Here is a 22,673-nt window from a genome sequence, read left to right on the forward strand (position 1 = left end):
ATTGTTTGCCCAGTTTTTTCTATCGTGATGCATTATTAATTTTAGTGATGAGTAAAAAGTTCCTCATGCCTCATTACATGAAGCGCAAGCCCTTTGACAAGAATTTTTGGTTTCATTTCGTGATACCTTAGACCTCTCAGCTAATGCTGCAACCTCTCATGCTCCTGCTTTAATTTGTTGTCTTCGTCATATTTCATCAGTTAGTTCTGCGCTTCAAAACGCCAATGCCAACGGTGCACTGTTGAAGCGGGTGAAGGCAGTGGCCCATCTAGCAGCCAAAGGACCAAACCAATAAAACAACAGTGCAGCTCCCACAATGTGTCAGTCATCCTAGAATGTGCTGTGCTTTTCCTGCGATGCAACGCAATACAGTCCATGCTTACACCTACACTCAACAACTAGACAGACTACACATTTTTTATTAGCCATGCCGTGCTATGCACTCGCATCTTGGTTTCACTGTACAGTAAGCCTTGTTATGCAGTCATAAATGCTATCTCATTGCAACGAGAATCAGTGCAATGATTTCGACAGGAATTTTTTTTAACAAAATGCCTCTGCTCAGCACTGCACCAACCCCTGGCAGTTTACCATGTATACCTTGAATATGCCACGTGTTGGGATGCAAAGGTGATGTACGTAGTATATGCATTTAGCCCAATTTCTGTGATAAGAATGGCAGTTACAATGAACATCTGCCATCTGGTAGCATTTCCAATACAGTAAACCTGCTGCGATACATTCAAAAAAAATTTCAATTTCCAGATGAATTATGGAATCAGAAATCATGCCCAGCTAGAACTTTTCTTGCTTCAAGCTAGAAAAATTCTACTTCCAACTAGCTTCAGCGGGAACCTTCCACTTGCAACTGGAAATTGTAATAGAAATGCCCCTCCAGCTAGAAATTCAGCTGGAAAAGTGCCTTTTCCACCTTCAATGCGTGCCTCTGACGGAAGCCTGCCATATCTCCATTTTCGTGGGGGATAATAATAATTGTTTTTTGGAGGGGGGAAAGGAAATGGCACAGTATCTGTCTCATATATCATTGGACACCTGAACCGTGCCGTAAGGGAAGGGAAAAAGAAGGGAGTGAAAGAAGAAAGGAAGAAAGAGGTGCCGTAGTGGAGGGCTCCGAAATAATTTCGTTCACCTGGGTATTTTTAACGTGCACTGACATCGCACAGTATATGGGCGCCTTAGCGTTTTTCCTCCATAAATACGCAGCTGCCGCGGTCGCGTTCGAACCCGGGAACTTTGGATCAGTAGCCGAGCACCCAAACCACTGAGCCACTGCGGCGGGTACATCAACGTATTAATCAACATAATAATGACACTTACCCGGTGCATATTAGTCATAGACACGAATTAAAATAAACCGTGTCATGTTGGCAACAGGATACCAACGCTGGGCAGTAAATTTGACACAGATGGGTGATGTATCGAGCTGGAAGCAACAATGAAAATTTAATGAGCACATATCCTGCATCTATAAAGTTAAATGTTTCCTTACAGTACATACATAGTCAAAGTAGATTTCAGCCTTCTTCTCATAGCGAGCTTCCCGAAGGTTTCGCACAGCTCCAGATTGGACGCATGCATCCAGAGTCTGCTGCTGAATGTAGTAACCTGATGGCAAGTTCACTTCCAGCACTGCCATGCCAGTACCGGGACTTTCATCAGTACGGATCTAGCTGCATATTACCAGACACATCTGTCAGCAGGTAACACCATTTAAATTTTTTACTTCTTGCGTATATATGCACTGCATAAACACAAAAAAGTATCAACATCATCAGCAGCTATAGTTAAAAGGGCTCCGATTAAGTTGTGGTATGCCTGTGGGTTATGGGGCTTAGCGTTCCAAAGCTACTCAGGCTATGAGGGACGCCGTAGTGAAGGGCTCCAGAAATTTCGTCCACCTGGTGTTCCTTTACGTGCACTGACATCGCACAGTACACGGGCCTCTAGAATTTCGCCTCCATCGGAATTCAGCCGCCACGGCCGGGATCGAACACGCGACTTTCGGGTCAGCAGCCGAGTGTCATAACCACTGAGCCACCGCGGTGGGTTTTGGTATGCCTGTGATGTTAAAGGATGCCACTTCACAAATATCCTCCAGCAAGAATTTTTTTATGCTCTTTGTAGAAGCTGAGATATCTATAGTCAAAATTTGAATTGCAGCGTCTTCGCGCCTTTCCCTCTCCTCACGTCACTGTTTCGACACTCAAAGGTTGCAGCTCCTCTGCCGGCCCCACTCACACTGCCCACTCTAAAGGAAAGTTATTTTGTTGCTGACTCTACCATATACGCCTAAAGTCAGTGGCTAACTACGTGTGGCCCCTATCGCCAGTCGGTTGTCTGAACCTTCCCTTTATACGCAGGGTGGAGTCGTTTGTCGCTACACCCCGTCCAAAACTTGGAAGAGTGTAGCAATAGTACCACTTATCAACCGATAGCCCACCATACTCTGACCCTTCCCTACTTCCTACCTGAATTGGACACACGATTATTTTTGTCATGTTGTTTGCTGCCTCTACACTATGCTCATTTCGTTTGATTAAATCAGAATGTCTGTTCTCACGCAACAGCCTGAACTGCGCCACATTTTCCCTCACTGCTAACTGCAGTGAGCAGTTGCTTGACCTGCTTCATTTTGACAATTTTCTTTGGCTCTCTTCGCACCAGGCCAATTGAAAAACTTTTGATCTCAAGGTAGCCACAGTCCAACTTGCCCAATGGCTCTACTTTCTGCAGATGCCTATTCTATTCATTTTTAGCTGTTGCATTCTAGCTTTTCCATGCCTTCGAGTTCTTGCATTCTTGCCTATTGCCACATTGAAACCAGGCATCAATATGTAGGCAGTGAACGTTCCAAAGGTGCACATGGGCCGTAGTGGACAGCTACAGATTAATTCAACCACCTGATGATCTTTCAGAAGCAGTGACACTACAGAGCGCACGGGTACTTTTGGCTACAGTGGCTACAGCGGCCAAATGCTGTAGCCACTGAGTTACTGCAAAGGGTCACCAATATAAGCTACTGCCTTTTTTTCAATAATCACTGGATCAACATTCTTCAAGCCTATCAGCCATTCAGCAAACTCATCAGCCATCTTGACACCATCACCGGGCGTTTGAATTAAGGATATGCCTTCACTGCCTTCCATTTGCATCCTTAGGATTATGACTAGTATCCTCTTGTTCACGCTGAGGAATTCATTACTGTCTCTTGCCGCATCTTTTTATACTGCCTAGTAAACTTCTCAAGCAAAAGATGTATCTGCTCTTGAGCAGTATAAATTCCTCACCAGGCCTCTTAACTTCAAAAAGCCGCATGACATCAAATTTAATGCCTGCTAGCACTTAAAAAAGCACAGACAATTATGTTCCTTGTGTGCCCACTGACAATATTTTTTCAGCTATCTAAAAATTTCCAGCCAGCTAAAGAAAGCAGTGAAAAATTTTCCAGTAATTTGTTAGCTGAAGCAAAAAAAATATACCAAATGCAACTCGCATTCAAAACTTTTATTATCATCAAAAGAGCTAGCAAACTTCGCATTATTATGATTTACACTCTCTCTTTTGCTCCAAATGTTGGCTACATAAAGGCAGACAAATATGTTGCCCACATGGCGCAAGCTCCTAACATATGTCTGTACCTGTACCACCCTTAAGACGGTCCTTCTGCGTTCTGCTGGTATCTCTTCTCTGCGCATATGCACACTGTCATACCCAGTCCTCAAAGGCTCCTTCCAGCTTATGAGCAACTGCAAAATGGTTCCCTCATAGGCATTTCTTTCGTGGCACCTTAGCAAGTACTTATATGCTTTTTTCAGTAACAGTGATGGACATTCAACCACTGACTCGGTGCATAGCTTGCGATCCAGCACTAACCCATAAAGGTGCCCAAATTATTCAGAAAAAATGCATAACATGGCTGCCAGACTAAGACATAGTTTGTTAAAACTGTTTAGCCAAACAGTATGTGCCACTTGATGAAACTGCTGAGGGAAGACAACCTCAGTTGAGTAGATAAAATTCACAGCTTGCTTTTGGCACGACCTAAATGAAACATGAGAGCTGTTCCTTCCATATGAATACTGTCGTATGTTGACTGCAAATGCAGGCACTGGCGGAAGTGTGACCAAATGCTTCCATGTGTCAACATTGTATTCCATGTGCAGCTGGACAATGGCCAGTCCTGTTCCTTGAGCTTTCACAATGATCACACCCCATGCATTGGGAATCTGAAAAGGTATGATAAATCTATGACACATTATCTTGTTTGGAATGAAATTTTATTATTCTTCTACAATATTCTATTCTGAAATACTAGACTGGAATTTTGATGCAAAGCTGCAAGGCAAAAAGTTATCAAATACAAATTTTAGCTTTTGTACCTTTTGGCCATTTGCTTCTACACAACCTCAGTAGTAGTCATTTGATGTGCCAATGCTTACTTTCGCTGGTGTCCAGTTCATTTAATAATGACATAAGTCATAAACATGCAACTGCATAGTTCACAAGTGTTTGTTAATTCCAGAACTATGCTGGTAGCAGCAATGTTTAATGTCTCCAAGAGCCAAAAGGCCTTTCTTCTTATTCTCTTAGAGGTATGTGTGTGGCGACTGGTGAGTTAGCACTGGTAAGTTAGACAATATGATGGCTATACACATCAATAATCCAGCAGCATAGCCGCTCAGTGGAAAACAGCAATGGGCCATAATTACAAAAGGTGATACCCACTGCCTATGACACAATAATATCTGGAATAAGTAAATAAATAGCATGTGTTTAAAAACTCACACACAGTGTCTGCAGCTTGGACAAGTTTTCAGGTCCAATGTGAAGCTCCCTGGTGAAACCCGGTGTTGAAGGAGCCTCCACAGTGACTTGGATATCAGTGACATTGCTTGAGCGAGAGGTGATCGAGAACTCTAGCAGTGCTTCCATTGCCAGCAGCGTGTCCTGGAGAAAAGCAAAACAAACATTTTGTACTCGGTAAATACAGAATACGGCATGCATGTAGCGTAATCTATACTCAGCATCAGAATTCTAGGATGACTAAGCCTAAAACTAGCAGTACTAATGAACTGCAAGACATCCAAGATATTCATAAGCGAGCAACAGAAACACAACACTTAATTTAGTGCTATTTGCAACAACCACAAAGAATGACAGAGGATAAAGCACTACTGTACACACTGTCACTAGCAGCAACAAAAAGAATGGAAAAGGCAGCTGATGCAGCTGTTATGTTTGCAATGTTGCAATGAGTGTGATCATTGCAATAAGTGAAGTTATGCTGTTGTTAAGCTCCATGAGTACTGCTAACTCATCTTTTTGAGTGCCGTAGAAAAACTGCCTATTGCTACACAGCAACACAAAAGCTCACCAAAGGAGAGAACAATTAAATTAAGGCACTGAAAGCTTGCCTACTCTATACTGATACCTGATAAGTAAATTCACTGTGCCAAATAAACTAGCTTGCAGCCAGTGGATGTATACTGATGAATACCGCCATTATAATTTGCAGCTGTTTCATGCACAAGTTTTATTTTCTGCACTTTATCGTGCTCTCTGAACACCTAAAATGTTCACATGATGTGCCAATCATAAACAAAAAGTTAGCAATATAGTTCCTTACCTGAGTTGATGCCCATCCACCATATGAGAGGCGCTGTGTGTTCAGCCATTCTACAATTTCCTTCTGAACAACTGCCTGGCGTTTTACATGCACAAACAGCCCATACGCCGTAGTCTCCACATTGGATGCATCATAAACGTAAGGAAGTCGTGGGTGCAGGTAAGCTTTATTGTTTTCAATCACTACTGTTGGGGCTGGCAGATCAGTGCGAGACCAGTACCTCATGCCACCTGCAAACACCAATCTTGATAAAAAAACACTGACCAGAAAAGAGAGTCACTCCTGCACTTGTAGATATATTCTCATATGCCTGCGTAACACAGCCACTTTTAATATGGCAGCCTGCTAACATTTTTTTTTTCTGGTTTCACACGTCTACGGAACTTGAAAGCGGACTGTAGCAGCACTTAGAGCACTGCCTCCTGGAGTGTCCTATAGCCGCACTATTATTGAGATAGAAATTTTATTTTTACCCATCAAATACAGTAGAACCATGTTGACATGCTCCTGGTTCATGTGTGCAAAATCATGAGCAATCAAAATATCCCTCAGAGTTACACTAATTTTCATTGAATTAACATGTTCCTGGATAACACAATTTCCTGGTGCATAAGTTCGTAAAATTATGCCGAATTCTGTACAAACAATATGTTTGGAAAGTAAAATACGTGCTAACACACAAGAGGATTGTGCAATGGAGTGCAGCACATTACCCTTCATGACCTGCAACTGCCTGCCCAGTGCACTCCCGCACATTCTCATTCTCCTAGCTATTCAGTCTTATGGTTTGTATCTGTGACCTCTGCTTGCCCTAGGTAGATGCATTCCTCTTTGAGTTCCAATACCTCACTGCATATAATAAACTGCTGTTCCCTCTAGAGATAGCTAAACATTACGTACTTTATTTTTCTTTATATTAGCTTTTAGTGTTACTCTTCAGGTTTAAGTGCTTAGGCACTCAATCATTTACTGTAATCCTCCTAAAAATGACTTATCATGGCAATGTAATCAGCAAATTGGGAGTTGTAAAGATGTTCTCAATGAACTCTCATCCCGTTTTCTTCCCAATTAAATCCACTGAACACCTCCAGTAAACATGAAGTGAATAGCAGCTGAGAGGTTGTGTCACCTTGCCTGGCACTCTTCCAGATAAGTCAAATCAATTTTATTACAGAGTAATGCTGCCACTGGTGGCTGCTTCGCACCAAATCGGCTACTTTATAACCTCGTCTGGCGGTCAAAATCTCAGTGTCACTCTCTGGATACTTTCTTGCTACTTTGAACTTCGATTTTGGCGCATTTACTAGCTAAGCAACCCTCGCAAACTAGCATCATGAAATGACATTAATATTCTCTGCTCCTAACGAGCAAACTTCTAGACAAATGCAGCCCACCGAAAAATACACACACATAAGCACACATAAAAAAGCCGGACTTATATATGTGTGTGTGACTTGACCAACTCTCTTTGAGCAGCATGTAAGCAGCTGTATTCTCAGACGGGCGTAACCAAGTTGGTTTGAAACGCAATATAAGTAGCACGGCTTCTGAGACCCAAGCTTCCCACAGTATGAACAGTTTAAGAATTTTTATAAATTATACCATGCAGCACTTCCTAGTCTACATGTGGAGGGTGGGAAGCCATCAAACTCTATACAGCGGCATTTACTTCTGGACCAAAAGTTTAGCCCAAGTAAGCATACGCACTTGTCTCCCTCATCTTTTCATCAAGGAGGTTGAAGGCCACCTCCCCGTCAGCGCTGTTGACCAGTGTGAGTGCATATGCCACAATGGCCAATTCGTAGGGGTCCTCCAACTTCTGAATGAGGTGCAGCATGCGCTCCAGGTACCGAGCAGCAGCAGCACGAGCTGTGGCTGCACGCGATCCGATCTCCTGCAGTCCAAAACACCCTGGTCATTGAGAGTACCTCCTCCAGAGCACCAGACCCCAAAAGCCATACATAAAATACAGCAAAATTACCATCAAATGAGGCAAGCTTAGGAAACAACCAACACCGAATAAGATATTGTTCACATCCATATGAAAAAATAAAAATCAACAAAGTAATGAACAACTTACACCTCTGATATCCCTAACTTCGGCCAATGTGATGAGCACGTGCGAAACCGCACGGTGCGAGACCGCACCGGGTCTTCTGGCCTCTCAGGCTGAAAGAAGAAACGTGACGGGCATATAGATGATGTCCTGTCATGGTTCCCATGTTCGCTCCTCTTGGCATTCCAAAAGCAAAATGAACCTGAAATTAAAATTCAGTGCACTTACCGGAAGAGACATGTTGCGGTCATAAGCATAGAAAGATGTTTCATGAAAGGAGCCTTCGGGAGACTGCCTGTCTAGTAACCATGAAATGGCCTTTTGTATGACAGTGGGATCGATGTATAAGAACTCCAATTCCTGAAATGTCGCCTTGTGGAACACTCGTGAACAAAATGCCGTCAGCCTGCAGCAATAAAGGGAAATAGAAAAACCAACTTAGGTCTTCTAATTTCTAATCTAATCAATTATGTGTTAAGCATAAAATGATTACACTACTAATTATCCATTGGTCAAAACAACAAATTTAAAAATAAACACTAAAAAGAACACATTCCCTTATGCATTCCTTGGTTTCGGTGACTGCTGGCTTTCTTCAAATGCAGATCTTTATAGAATTCACGCCACAAAAACTACCAAAGGCGCCTAAATAAGATACCAAGGATGTTTCTTCAGTATATGGCAACTTGGCTAGCTATATCATTGATGGTATGACAGCAGGAGAGCAGCTATACTCCCAGGTAAAAACCCTTAACTAGAAATTCATCTAGTGTCGGGCGGTACTAGCAAGGTTAATTTGGAGCGACCTGCTTTTCCTAACAAGATATCTACCAGTCTCAGCTGAATGCAACAAACAATTTTAACTGGGGCCTCTTGATTTCAGTTTTATATCTCCACCTCAGTCAACAAAAAGGTCAGCATAAAGAATTCTGCATTGGAGATTTTTGTTGAATCAAAGAACAATCCTTTGTTTTGAAAAATGTTGGCTGCCGAAACATAGCTCATTTCGTTCAAAGTACTATACTTGGGGGACAACTTTCTGTGGCTATACAGTGGCAGATACGAGCCCGAAACACCAGTTTCCACAAGCACGCTGTTTTTACATACGCATGAGCCAAAGGCGCAGGTCTATGAGCAAGTGACACGCGCTCATAGCTTCCACTGCATAGCCACAGAAAGCTTCCTCCGAAAATAGCATCAATCTGTGGTTTCATTTTCAGGCTGCAAAAGGGTGAGAAAAGCTAGCTACAATAAAACCTCATTAAGGCATGCTCGCACAGGCAGTAGTTCCACTTAGGAAGTACCTGCACGAAATCCCCGACTCGGCTTCCATTAAACCTCATGCAATCAGTGCCCACTTATGAGTCAGCAGCTTATGACGAAAGCATTGGCTAGCACAGTCCCATCACTATACATGAGTCTGAAAGGGTCCCTCATAAAGCAACCACGCACTACGCCACATCTTCATTGGTGCTCCTAATGCGTAGATGTTGGCGATGCGCCAACAAGCGTATGGTGCAGCACGCCATGAGCACGCTTGCAGCTGCTGGCATCCCAGGAGAGAGAGCAATGTTAGCACTGGACCCTTCGATTGCCGGTGGCACCAGTGTACCCCCGCTGCCCGGCCATTGCCTCGTTTGCAGGCGCCGTTGTCCTAGCAGGCACAGTCTGAGCCCTGTGGATGTACCCATTGCCATAACTATCACTCATCATTATCACGACTCTGTTTCTGTGCAGCAAGGTGGCTCCGCAGTTCAGGCTGCCTGCAGCCAACTTTCGTCATCCTCTATTTGCCGCATCAAGCTGCTGTGCTGATGATTGACTGGCGTCACTGCACAGCTGTGTTTTGGGTCCACCTCATTGCACTGTCAAGTTACTGCCATTGTCATGGATGGTGGACATCCCCTGTTTAGTGCTTCCCAAGAGATATCACTTCCCAGCGCATCTTGTGTCAGGGTGAAGCGCTAAGTGTTGACCACTGCCTGCAACGACAGAGATATGGAAGCTGTCAGCTCTTGCATGTTTTAAGACATGGACTGTGCAGTTGAGACTTCTCCAGTACGGTTCAATAATGACACTGTTGCCTCCTTCACTGGCAAAATGTCATCCAATACAAGTGACGCTGAGGAGAAGGCTGAAGACAGCCTGGGCCCTACCACTGGAGAAAACGTGCGCATTAGACGTGCGTTGAGTGTTTTCCCAAGTACAGGGCCTAACAGCAATTGGAACTCTGCTGTCACGACGCAGCTAGCGTACGTCGTGGTAAGGCGTGAGGAGGGCCGCCGAAGGGGAGCAGGGGAACGCGCCGACAAAAATGAGCGGCTCACAGGGCGGCGTCGCGCGTGAGTTTCGGGAGCCTCGGCCTAAGCGAGGAGGAATGGCCTGATCAGACGCATGTTTCGTAAAGGGTTTCTCTCCGCTCGTTGTGGCATGTTTCTGGTTAGCCACGGCAGCTTGCTCGATGGGCCAGCGCCGGAGGCGAGAGGGCATCCGGGCACCCTAGGCCAGAGTGGCTAACAGGACGCATATGTCTTAAAAGCTTTCTCTCCCCTCGTTGTGGCATTTTTATAGTTAGCCACGACAGCTTGCAGCGAGCCGTGTGTTCGATATTTTGTGCTTTTCTTTTGCGCTGCAAGGCGCGTGTTTTATATTGTGTGCATTTCTTTTGTGTTGTGATATGTTGCGCCCTAAACGTGGCGGGAAAGTCACCTATTGGCTGAGGGTGTAGCCTTGGCGGGAAGACAAGGAGATGTGTGCGCGCTAAGGAGAGCGCGGGAGGTTGGTTGGTGGCAGCCAGACAGATCGGTCATGTGCAGACGGTGGTGGTCCCGGGGTCGCGAAGTTGGAGAAGCGAGTTCCTTGAGCGGCGGCCAGGCGGGTTGGCCGTGTGGTGGCCGACGGTGGTCCGGAGTCGCGAGAGTTTGGAGTTTTGTCTTTTTTAGTTAGAGCGGAGAGGACGAAACCTTTCGGCATATGTAAATCAGTTTTGTAAATATTGTAATAAATAACTTTTTAAGGAAAGCCTTTCCAAGTGCCAGCGTCAGAAGACCTGCACGCCTGTCTCAAACTCACTAGTCGCGAAGTACGTCCCCCTGGTCAATCACGAGACCCGCCCTCTACCACTCAACGTTGTTGGAGATGAGGGGTCCTTGAGTGAGCTGACTCTTTCATCGCCGCAGGTCCCTTCTCCGAATGACGTTGTCGGACTTCGCTTTGAAGGAAACTGCACAGGAGGTTTATTTTACATTATTTACAAGAACTAGGAACCCATTGGAGGGTGATGGGGGAAGTTCGGAGGATCTGAGAAGATCTGAGGATGATTGAGGGTTCCTTCTCATGGGGCTCGTCATCCGGTTTTCAAAGGGTACGGTCCCTAGGATTCCCCAGGTTCGAGGAGGTCTTCGCCAGGTTGGGCGTGGCCTAACTTGCGCTGTCGTACACACACACACACGCACAACTTCACATAGGGACACGCTCCCGTCACATGCCTCGCCGGAGAAAGAGGGTGCCGCTGGACAATCGCCCCCACCAGAGAGAGCGTTGTCTTCGCGTCCGAACGACAGTTCTCACACTGTCAAGCCGGACACGTCTTCCGAGAAGTCCGAATGAGCGAGGCGCCGGCGAGCAGGCACAGTTGAAGGGGTGAGCCACCCCTACTCGGATTTGGCGGTCGCTAACTGCCTCCATACCGCGCGGTCGATCTTCCGGGAACAATGTTATTTACAAACGGCAGCAGAATCCTCCGTATCGAATCCAATAAACCAAGCTGGGACCGGCCGTGGGAACCAAGATGCCTATCGCCGTGCAGTGACCCCGGCTGCAGGCGTCCCGGGCCGACTACACAGCTGAACCAGATGGGCTGTTGCCAGAAACCTTACAACGTCAACATTTGGATGCAACAACATCGCACAACAGGAGAGAGAGAAAAAAAATATCGTGACTGGCGCAGCCGACAGGATCAGGGAACCGCTGCTTTGCGACGGGAACGAGGAAGACAGAGGCAACGCAAGTTGAGAAGACGTCGAGCTAGTCAGCTCACCAGCAACGTTTGCCCTCGGGTGGCGAAGAAGAGTGGAAAAACGAACATCAAGAAAGAAGAACGCCAGCACAAGAACAAGAGACAGCAGACGGATCTTCACCGATCATCACAGCTTCGACACCGATGTAGGTGTGGAGAACAATCGTGGACCCAAACGGAGCAAGGGAGGACGGACTTAATTGCAACGGGACTTGAGAGTGTGGCGGCGATTCGTACCAGGACTCGTGGCATGTTAGAACAAAGTTCATTGTGAGAGAACTCTGGAACTTGGCCTGATTGACGATCTTTGAAGACAAGGCGATGAAAGAAAACGGTGAGCGAACAGCGCTGCTTTCAGCTTTTGTTGCTTTATGCTCACGAGGGGAAAGAGTAAGCTACTGTCACTAGAGATGGATGATAGCACAACTGGGGGAGTGAGCGAGGCAAGCACGCAAAGGGGCGAACCTGGACCCAATATGCAATTCGAAATGGAAATTGAGAAGATGAGGCTAGAGAGGGCCAAAATTGAATTCGAGACAGAGAAATTACGCAGACAAGGCACAGCTATCTTTCAGAAGAGAAAGAAGCAGTAAAATGCTCCCCAATGCTGAGAAGTGTACTGCCCCGAATGCCAAAAGAGGAGTCACTTATTCTGGGGTGGTTTGATTCCGTGGAGATGCTGTTCCACTCCTTCAGTGTACCGGAGAGCGTGCAATCCATCACCCTGATTCCTTACCTCACTGACCGCATGCGATCAATGGCAATGCAAAATGGGACAAAAGAAATACTTGAATACAAACAGCTAAAGGAAGTAATTTTGAGGGAACTGAGACTAAGCCCGGCAGAATATAAAAGAATGTTTGACACGGCTAAGAAAGGACCGCAGGAATCGTGGCGCCAGTTCGGCTACTGGCTTCGCAGTTACTACTTATATTATATCAGCAGTAGAAAAGTGACCGAAACGGAGGAGCTGATGGAGCTGGTAGTGGTGGATAAACTGAAAGAGGTACTGCCCAATGACGCGCTGCGACAGATACCACTTCAGGAGAACAAAAGCTGACTGAAAATAGACGGACTTACAGAAGTAGTCGAGGCTGTGGAGAGCAGTAGGGGGAAACCATCGGGAGCTAGCGTTCCGCGCATGGGTATGGCTAGTGGTGAAGGACGTAGAAGAGAGGAGATGGCTGGGGCATCGCCACTCCACGGGCAAGAGCAGATAGAGGTGAAGAACGCGCCATTTATAGCACATACAACGATGCGCCAGTGTTACCGTTGTGGCCGACCAGGTCACATGGTTGGGGAGTGTCAAGAAACTGAAGAAAATATGGGAAACAGAGGTTTAAGGGTTCGTAATGGTGCCACGGAGGGGCATTCTGCCGGCAGAGAATGGGAGCAGGAAAGAGGAGAGAAGGCTGCGTCACCTCTTTGCTACCACTGTGGCCGTTTAGGGCATATGGCCCGAGAATGCCTAGAGACAGAGGCAAGGAAGATTACCGCCAGAGTGACAGAAGTAACCCCTTACAGCGCTGAAATTCGGTGCCAGGGTCAGGAGCCAAAAGCGAGCACTCAGTTGGCGGGGCACATGTAGGCCATGTTCCTCTGTGTTTGGGCGAATCGGACATCTTGGTGCAATTAGATTCGGGCACGGATATCAAGGTGGTCAGGAGGTCACTGCTGCCGGAGGAAAGGGTAGATTCACGAGGGAAAGTAGCATTGAAGGGAGCCTTCGGACATCCCATTGAGGCTGAGCTCGCGCATGTGGCGCTAAGAATCGATCGGGGGAGCCCACATGTTGCCATCTTGTGCGCAGTGACAGAGGAGTTGGCGAGCGAAATTGACTGCTTGTTAACAGTGAAGGACTATAACGAACTGGTAAAGCAGAAGGAACCCCTGAGCATGGAGCATGAGAGCAGCGAGGTTCGAGGCTCGCCTCGGTGGACGGTTGTTGTTTTTCTGTTTATTTTCATGCATGCTTCTTGTATGCTCTGCCTTCACTTTAAATATGCGATCCTGTGGCGTATATTGTGATGTGTAGCACTGTATCTTGCTTTCATGTGCTTGCATGCCTGTATTTATTTTCGGAGTGTATCTCGAGGGGAAGATTTAGTGCATTCTCGCAATAGAGAGAGGTGCGGCGTCCTGAGCCAGCCTAAGGGGAAAGCATGTGTTTTTTTTCGAACTAGCACAAAAAAATAGGGGGAAAAGAATGGAGAAGAAGAGGGGAGGTGTCACGACGCAGCTGGCGTACGGTACGTCGTGGTAAGGCGTGAGGAGGGCCACCGAAGGGGAGCAGGGGAACGCGCCGACAAAAGGGAGATGCTCTCAGGGCGGCGCCGCGCGGAGTTTCGGGAGCCTCGGCCTAAGCGATGAGGAATGGCCTGATCAGACGCATGTGTCGTAAAGGGTTTCGCTCCGCTCGTTGTGGCATGTTTCTGGTTAGCCACGGCAGCTTGCTCGATGGGCCAGCGCCGGAGGCGAGTGGGCATCCGGGCACCCTAGGCCAGAGCGGCTAACAGGACGCATGTGTCGTACAGTAAAAGCTCGTTAATTCGAATTCCACGGGGCCGCCAGGCCAGTTCGAATTAACCAAAATTCGAACTAATGAAAGTGAGCAAAAATGGATGCGTTTGATGCCCGGAGGGCACGAAAAACATTTATTTAGCAAAACAATCTGTTATCTTCTGCTTCTTCTCTCTGAGGGCTACCCCAGCCACTCGGTCTCCTAGCGCGCGAATGCGACGCAGGGAGTCTTCTTCCCCCTGTTCAATGCTGAGTGAGTGAAAAACTTTTTTTGAACATTTGCGTAGTTCGGCGGCAGCAGGATCCGCGTCGTCTTCATATCAGGCGATCCCGGATCCAGTCTTCGCAAGGTCGGGCCCTCATTCCAGGGCTCCGCTGAGCCGCGCTGCCTCGTAAGCGTGCTGCACCAGGGTCCTTTGGACCGTGAGCTCGCTGCTGACAAGTCGGCTCTCCCATTGCTCCGCACTTGTGTGTTTGTGTTGGTGGAATTTTATATTTCGCTCACACTCCCATGTGATGTGGTACAGCGTTGGTACCGCCCCGCACCACGGGCATGTGGCTCTGTATTGTGTCGGAAACATCTTGTTTAGTATGTTTAAATTTTGAAAAATACCCGTCTGCAGTCTGCGCCACCCGGTAGCCTCTTCCTTTGTTAGTGCCTTGTGTGGCGGAGGATATTTATACCTTAAGCCCCTGTATAGGGCCAGGTGCTCTGCATACCCCCCGTCACAGGCTCGGGTGCAAAATTCGTCCGGTAATCCCGCTCGGAAACTCATCGCTCGAGCATGGCCGTCCGCTCTTTAATTTCCCTTAATACCTGCATGTCCGGGTATCCAAACCAGGCTGTGTATGTGCTTTGTGTCTGAGACACGCGCTTTTCTGAGTATTTTCATGGCTGCGGCACCTATCCTTCCCCTAGTGTAGTTCCTACATGCCTCTTTCGAGTCTGTAAGTATGTTTAGAGATTTGTTTCCCTGGGAGCCGCAAGCGACCGCTAGAGCTATGGCAACCTCCTCGGCTTCTGTTGCGTCCGCAGCCTCTGCCACTGCACATGTGATCAGTTCTCCCTGGTGGTCGACTACTACAGCCGTGGCCGTGCGCTTCCTATCCATCAGGTACAGCGCCGCGTCCGTGAAGACCGTGTTTTCCAGATTGGCTAAGCCTCGCTCGATATACTCGGCTCTTGCTTTCCGTCTTCCTTCGTGCAGGTTCGGATCCTTGTTCCTGGGCAGGGGTGCGATCCGAATGGCTTTTCTAATTCCATCTGGGACGTCCCTGTACCTGTCAAGGCGCTCTTGTGTTTCCACCTCTATTCTTTTCAGCAGTTCTCGGCCTGTTGGCGTGCCTCGGAGTCTCGTATACTGTGCCCTGATTTGGGCCTCCCTCAGCTCTTGGAAGGTGTTACTAATCCCTAGCTGGAGTAGGTTCTCGTTCGGTGTGTTCCTAGGTAGATGCAGGGCGGTCTTATATGCCTTCCTTAATATTACATCTATCTGTTCCATGTCGGCTTTGGTTGGTATCTGGTAGGGCAGTGAATAGGTGACTCGGCTGACTATCAGGCTGCTCACGAGTGTGAGCGTGTCTTCCTCTTTCATAATGCGATACAGCGCGAATAAAGACGGGGACGAAGCGAGACAAGACACCACAGCGCTGTGGTGTCTGCAGAGCTCTCATGCCATTCTCGGTTGACATTAAAGATCTTTATTATTCTTTGCCACATGACAAGCTTTTGTCTTGCGTTGAAAGTAGCATCGATGCGTTCGGCTCGGTTGCATTTCAAAATTCCTCCGGTATATCGGTAGGTGGCTTCTTAGAATTGTTGACGGTCTATCTTAATTCCACTTTTGTTAAATGGGGCGAGAACAGTTACATTCAGAAAAGCGGTGTGTGCATTGGCTCATGCATTGCTCCCATCCTCAGTGACATCTACCTTGCCCATCATGACCGACTGCTCGCTTAACGACTCCCTTCAGTTGTCACAAAAGTTTTTAGATTTGTAGACGATTACTTAGTTTTACTTGCTGACAATGTTTGCTCCTTTCCAAGTACTGTTTCTCGTGTTCTCTCCTCCTTTGAGCAGTGCCTGTCACCTCTCATTTTGACACATGAAACACCTGAGAGTGGGTCACTACGCTTCCTTGATTTAAGGCTTTCTCTAGTAGAAAGACACTTATGCTGGCGGTATGAGCCGAGAGGGGGCAAGTCCCTGCTTTCTTATAGTTCTGCCCACTCTAAGATTGTTAAGCGCGGCATCGCGAACCTGTGTTTTACTAATGCTCTAAAGAAATCTTGTCTGCACTCTATGGGTGGCAGCTTTAACAAACATTCTTCTAGGCTGGAAAGAGCAGGCTACCCTAAGACACTTCTCATCTCGGTAGCAGAAGGCCTCCTGAAGAAGCTTAAGGGAGGAATACGCGACGTTGCGGTTCCAGACAAGCACAACAAGGTTGTTGTGATTCCTTCAGCGCTGTGGTGTCTTGTCTCCCTTCGTCCCCGTCTTTATTCGTGCTGTATCACATTATGGAAAAATACCAACTAGCCCGATCTGCCACTCTTGCAAGTTATATTCCTCTTTCATGCCGTACCGCCTATGCGAGACTCTGCTGATCATTCTTCCTACCTGCTCTGCTGCTTTACTTATTAGGCTGATGGTGTGGCTGCATTTCCTGCTTCTTTGCAGCCACATACCTAGCACCCTTATCATGTCTTTCTCTGGAATCCTCTGCCCTCCCAGGTAGACTTCCAGCTCCGCTTTAGTGGGATGTCTTCCGACTCTCAGCAGCTCCGATTTCTCGGTTGAGCATCTGAGGCTTCTTTCTCTGGTGTACTTCTCCACGCACGTGGCTGCTTCCTGTAGTCTGTCCTCCTTCTCCCCCACAGAGCCCTGGGTGACCCATACCGTGACATCGTCGGCATACATCGCGTGTTTTATCCCTGGTATCCTCTCGAGTTGCCACGCAAGCCCGATCATCGCAACGTTGAATAATATCGGTGAGATGACCGATCCCTGGGGAGTGCCCTTGCATGGTGTGCCGAAAGGGTCGCTTCTAAGGTCTCCAAGCCCGACTGTCGCAGTTATATCGCTTAAGAAGGCCCTGACATAATTATTGACTCTTCTTCCGCAGTTGGTGTTATTGATTCCCTCCATGATGGCGTTGTGGCTGACGTTGTCGAAGGCCCCCTTTATATCGAGAGCCATGACCACGTTTTCCCCTGCTTTTGGCATCGGCTAGAACCTCCTCCTTAAGCTGTATTAGGATGTCTTGGGTGGACAAGTTCGCTCTAAAACCGTACATGCTATCCGGGTATAACCTTCCTCCTTCCAGATGTGTTTGAATCCTTTTGGTGATTATCCTCTCGTAGAGCTTACCTAGACATGATGTTAAGGAAATGGGTCTGAGGTTTTCGATCGATAGCTTTTTGCCTGGCTTTGGTATCATAACCACCAATGCGTGCTTCCACTCTGCTGGAACCGTGCCGGATTGCCAAAGCTTATTGAGGTACACCACTAGCTGGTCTATGGCGTTGTCGCTGAGATTCCTGATTAGTGAGTTGCTGATTTTGTCTGCTCCCGTTGCCGTGTTCTTTGTGGCCGCTCTTACCGCCTCGATTACCTCTTCCTTGGTGACAGGCCTGTCCATGTTTAGATTCTCTTCGCCTTTATACTCTTCCTTGTAGCTTTCTATCTGATCCTTCCCGTAGCATTTTAGCCTAACTTCCTCTAGCAGCTGTTCCTCGGTTCCATCATATTGATGTACCAGTCTCTGTAGCGACTTGCTGCCTTCGGTTTTGCTTTGGGTTGGGTCCATGAGGGCTCGGAGAATCTGCCACGACCTAGCCGTGCCTAGCGTGCCATTCAGCGAATTACTAAACTGCGGCCAGCCCTTCCTTGCCAGTTGTATTGCATATTGCTCTGCTTTTTCAGTTATCTCAGCGATTTTCCTTTTAAGCTTTCGGTTTAGCTTCTGCCTTTTCCAGCGCTTGGTAAGCCCTCGTCTTGCCTCCCATAGCCCGATGAGCCATTTATCTACTTCCGGTGTTTGCTCTGTTCTATCCACAGCTTTCGTGTATCCCTCCTGGATTTGCCGAAGGTTTTGACTCCACTCCTCTACGGATTCGATTTCGCCCTCTATCTGCGTGCATTGCACCCTGAAAGCGTCCCAATCCGTGATTCGTGCCGTGCCAATCTTCCTTTTGACCCCCTCGGCCACCATGCAGGTTCTGACTATGTAGTGGTCGCTACCCAGGTTCTCGAGATGGTTTTCCCATTCTACCTGCTTGTTGCCTCTTACGAAGGTGAGGTCCGGGCTCGTATCTGGGCTCACGCTGTTGCCTTGTCTGGTTGGCTGGCTCTCGTCGGTTAGGAGGTCGCACCCTGTGCTCTCTGCCGCTAAGCAGATGCCACGCCCCTTCTTGTCATCTCTGGGGTAGCCCCAGGGGATTTCTTCAAAGCTGAAGAAAAGGCGCGCGACATTCAGCGCTCCCATAACTTCTGCCGCGGACGGACGCACGGGCTCTTGCTCCTCGTCGTCGTCCTCGTCTTCTGCCTCTTTTGGGACAGATTGCTCCCCAACAATTTCAGCGACAATGTCCTCATTACTTCGGGCACCGCACACTGCTGCATCGCTGTCTACTTCAACGTAATCATCAAAACTAACGTCCTGCAGCACAGCACGCACAACCGCAGGCAGAGGCTCTGGACTCCCATCGTCGCCACTTTCTTCCATACTTCCGGCAGCAAAGCCACAGTGGTGGAAGCAGTTTGCAATTGTGGACGGCGCGACCTGCTCCCATGCACTCACCAACATGTGCATTGCTGTGAGCAATGTGATGGTGCTGGTCTTCTGGTTTCCTGTGCACAAAATCTTGCGCTAGATCATGTGGCGCCTATAGAAACATTTAATGTTTCTGATCACCCCCTGATCCATTCGCTGCAAGGCCGCAGTCGTGTTGGGGGGCAAAAATACTAGCCTTGTGGCTTTCAGCTCGGCCTCGACTTTGTGTGCGAAGCAGTTATCCACAATGAGGAGAACTTGACGCTTCCCTAGCTCCATCCTCCGATCGAATTTCAGGAGCCATTTTTTAAACAATTCGCCCGTCATCCACGCCTTGCTGTTGGCGGCGTAATCTGTCGGCAGTGTCCTAATGTTCTTGAAACACCGAGGCTTCTGTGCCTTTCCGACAACAAAAAGAGAGACCTTCTCCGTCCCGGTCATATTAGCGGCGACCAGAACAGTAATCCGCTCTTTGCTTCGCTTGCCGCCAGCGCAGCTGTCCCCTTTATATGTTACTGTTCTGTCTGGCTGGAGCATATAAAACAAAGCCGTCTCATCAGCGTTGAATATATCTCAATCTCAACACATCTCGCGGACACAAGCTCACAGCAAGCGGCGTGCAAAACGAGGGCTAAAACACTAAAACGTTGTTCCTCGAAGCAGTCGCGGCAGGAAAGACTGGTTAGTACTTGTTCCAGCACCCTAGCGGCGCCCCGATGGTTGTGCCATCTGTCTTTCTGCCGTGAAAGCTTCCAACAATGGTTTTCAACAGCTGCGCTTGGCATCGCGCAGTTCGAATTATGGGTGGCGGCGCCAATTTTTGAGTGAATTAACGAGCTATTACGCGCATAGAGTTCTATGAACTGCAGACCGGACCACGATGACTATTTCAAATTATCAAAAATTTCGAATGAACGAGTAGTGAATTAACGGGCTTTCACTGCAAATGGTTTCTCTCCCCTCGTTGTGGCATTTTTCTAGTTAGCCATGGAATCTTGCAGCGAGCCGTGCATTCAATATTTTGTGCTTTTCTTTTGCGTTGCAAGGTGTGTTTTATATTGTGTGCTTTTCTTTTGTGTTGTGATAAGTTGCATCCTAAATGTGGCGGGAAAGTCACCTATTGGCCGAGGGTGTAGTTTTGGCGGGAGGACAAGAAAATGTATGCGCGCTAAGGAGAGCGCGGGAGGTTGGTTGGTGGCAGCCAGACAGATCGGTCGTGTGCGGCCGGTGGTGGCGCCGGGGTCGCGAAGTTGGAGAAGCGAGTTCCTTGAGCGGCGGCCAGGCGGGTTGGCCGTGTGGTGGCCGACGGTGGTACGGAGTCGCGAGAGTTTGGAGTTTTGTCTTTTTTAGTTAGAGCGGAGAGGCCGAAACCTTTCGGCATATGTAAATCAGTTTTGTAAATATTGTAATAAATAACTTTTTAAGGAAAGCCTTTCCAAGTGCCAACGTCAGAAGACCTGCACGCCTGTCTCAAACTCACTAGTCGCGAAGTACGTCCCCCGGGTCACTCACGAGACCCGCCCTCTACCACTCCACGTCAACATCTGGATGCAACAACATCGCCCAACAAGAAAGAGAGGGAAAAAAAATCGTGACTTCTGCCTTCGAGGCTGCACCAGTAGCCGAGAGGCCAAATTGGCAGCAGACATAAATAAGTAGACAACTGATTTTTCAGACTGCAATAATGCACACTTAAGTGATATTTCGGACTTCACTGAGGAACCATCATGCACCTCATAGGAACGTGTCCTTTTTCATAGCAGAAATTTCGGACACGGTGGAGTCCAAAACTTTTGCTTTTCTGGACTGAAATATATGCCAGCAATACTGTGGAGATCATTTTTCAACCGAAAGTTCATTTTTTCAGCCTAATACAGACGTGAGCAGGCATCACTATCACAACGAAACAGGTCTCTGCTGACGTGAGAAGCGCCACCTTGGATTTAAATGGAGTCAGCAGAAGCTGTCAGAGTAAATTGAAAACACTGGCTTGGATAGGCTTGACTATTTGTCCTTCATCGTTGCCACTTGAGATTATAGCATGCTCTCCACTGCCATCGAGATGGCCTACAAAGAGCATGCAATAACGTTGAAAAGAAGACAGCCGCACCGTCTGTCGAGTCTTCCCGCAGGTAACCTTTCTCGGTCTTTGCGAGTGTCGCTGCTCATAGAAACCGACTGTTCTTGCTTTGCGCGGTGCGTGCATTCATTCGCGGCAATCCTTTCGGGCGCGTTGCACTGTTTGGTATCGTGACGCGAGGTCGTGCAGACATCGTGGGAGCACGCCTATGGCTCACATAAAATCTAATATTACCGCTTGCATGCTGAACATGGGCAGCCGCGCATTTCGGTATTTTTAGAGCTGGTTTTTTATCAGAAAAGTTATTACTTTGAAGTTCACACATTTTTCGGAATGTTCGATTAATCGGACCATTTTCCTAGTCCCGCCAAGTTCAAAAAATTGGTCGGCGACTGTAATGGATTTCTGCAGTCCTATGTGAATAAAAGCTTCCATGTGTGCCTCCCTTTATGAAAAGCCTCAGGTATCATCCTTTACCGTGTCAGTCAGTGGACATGTTTAAGCTGCTTTCGGTTAGCGCATACTGCCGCTTCGCGTATTTTCTTCATGGTCCTGCGAGGTACACCTTGATAAGGTTTCACTGAATACCCCAAGGGTACAAGGTGTTTATGTTCACATATATTACAAACAAGTTATCATGTAAATGATGTACCATGCAATAGGATATACAAAAACTGGAAACTAAGCTGGAGAAAATTTTAGAACCAACTTCTATTAGGCCTCCTTCTGACCAGCTCAAATGGTATCATCCTTACCGGAAGGTGATCTGAGTGAGACCAGCTCAAGTGGATTATTCAAGTTGAGAGCAGTGTAAAAACGGCTTTCAGTGCGACCATCTGATTTCCTGTTCATTTTTTTCACCTCGACTACTACGTACCAAACACTCAGCTGACTGTGCCATCGAAACACCTGGAGGCTTCCATCCTCATTCTCATAAGTCAGCTGCCTTTGGTATCCTGCAAGAAAAGGTTGTTTTGTCTTGCGCCATTCCAAACACATGGTCAATGACAAATGGTGGATGTACAAGTGACAAATAGAAACTTACCCAAGTTCAGATATTTGAATGCCTGTCTTTACAAATGCATGTCACGTTGGTTTGTCTGTCGTAGATAGTGCACCGTGAAGAAATTTGCCCCAAAGCTCAACATGTTTTGTTCCCCACAGTAAAACGGCTTTGACAACAGGCTGCTGGAATTGACAGGCATAGTTGGGAATGCTGGGCCAAACATATCACCTGAAATGTAATCAGTAACGTCAATGTACACTGCTCTTCTCAGAAAAAGAAAGGTAGAGGGGGAACAATGTACAAGAACACGACTTCCTGCATACGCTACATCGACAAGAGCTTTCTCTAGCTGGTTGGGCATGATTCGCTTATCTATATGGGAACATGATATACTAATGGCATGGTTGCCATAAAGCAACATGAACTTCAATAACCGCAGATTAAGCATCACATGGCAGACAACGTACAGATTCTAACATTGTGCATAAACAGTATCCAATGAAATTTCAGCATATTTTAATAACTACTTCAGACTGCACCAAACAGATGGTAAAGATTTTACACCTGCAGA

At 47.3% G+C, this 22,673-nt stretch overlaps 1 pseudogene; it reads right to left on the reverse strand.

Annotated features, from left to right (window-relative positions):
- LOC144114159 (CD109 antigen-like) overlaps positions 1-22,673 on the reverse strand; it is an 81,834-nt pseudogene that overhangs the window by 5,540 nt on the left and 53,621 nt on the right.

The sequence above is a fragment of the Amblyomma americanum genome, chromosome 1 (assembly GCF_052857255.1).
Source record: "Amblyomma americanum isolate KBUSLIRL-KWMA chromosome 1, ASM5285725v1, whole genome shotgun sequence".
NCBI classification, from domain to species: domain Eukaryota; kingdom Metazoa; phylum Arthropoda; class Arachnida; order Ixodida; family Ixodidae; genus Amblyomma; species Amblyomma americanum.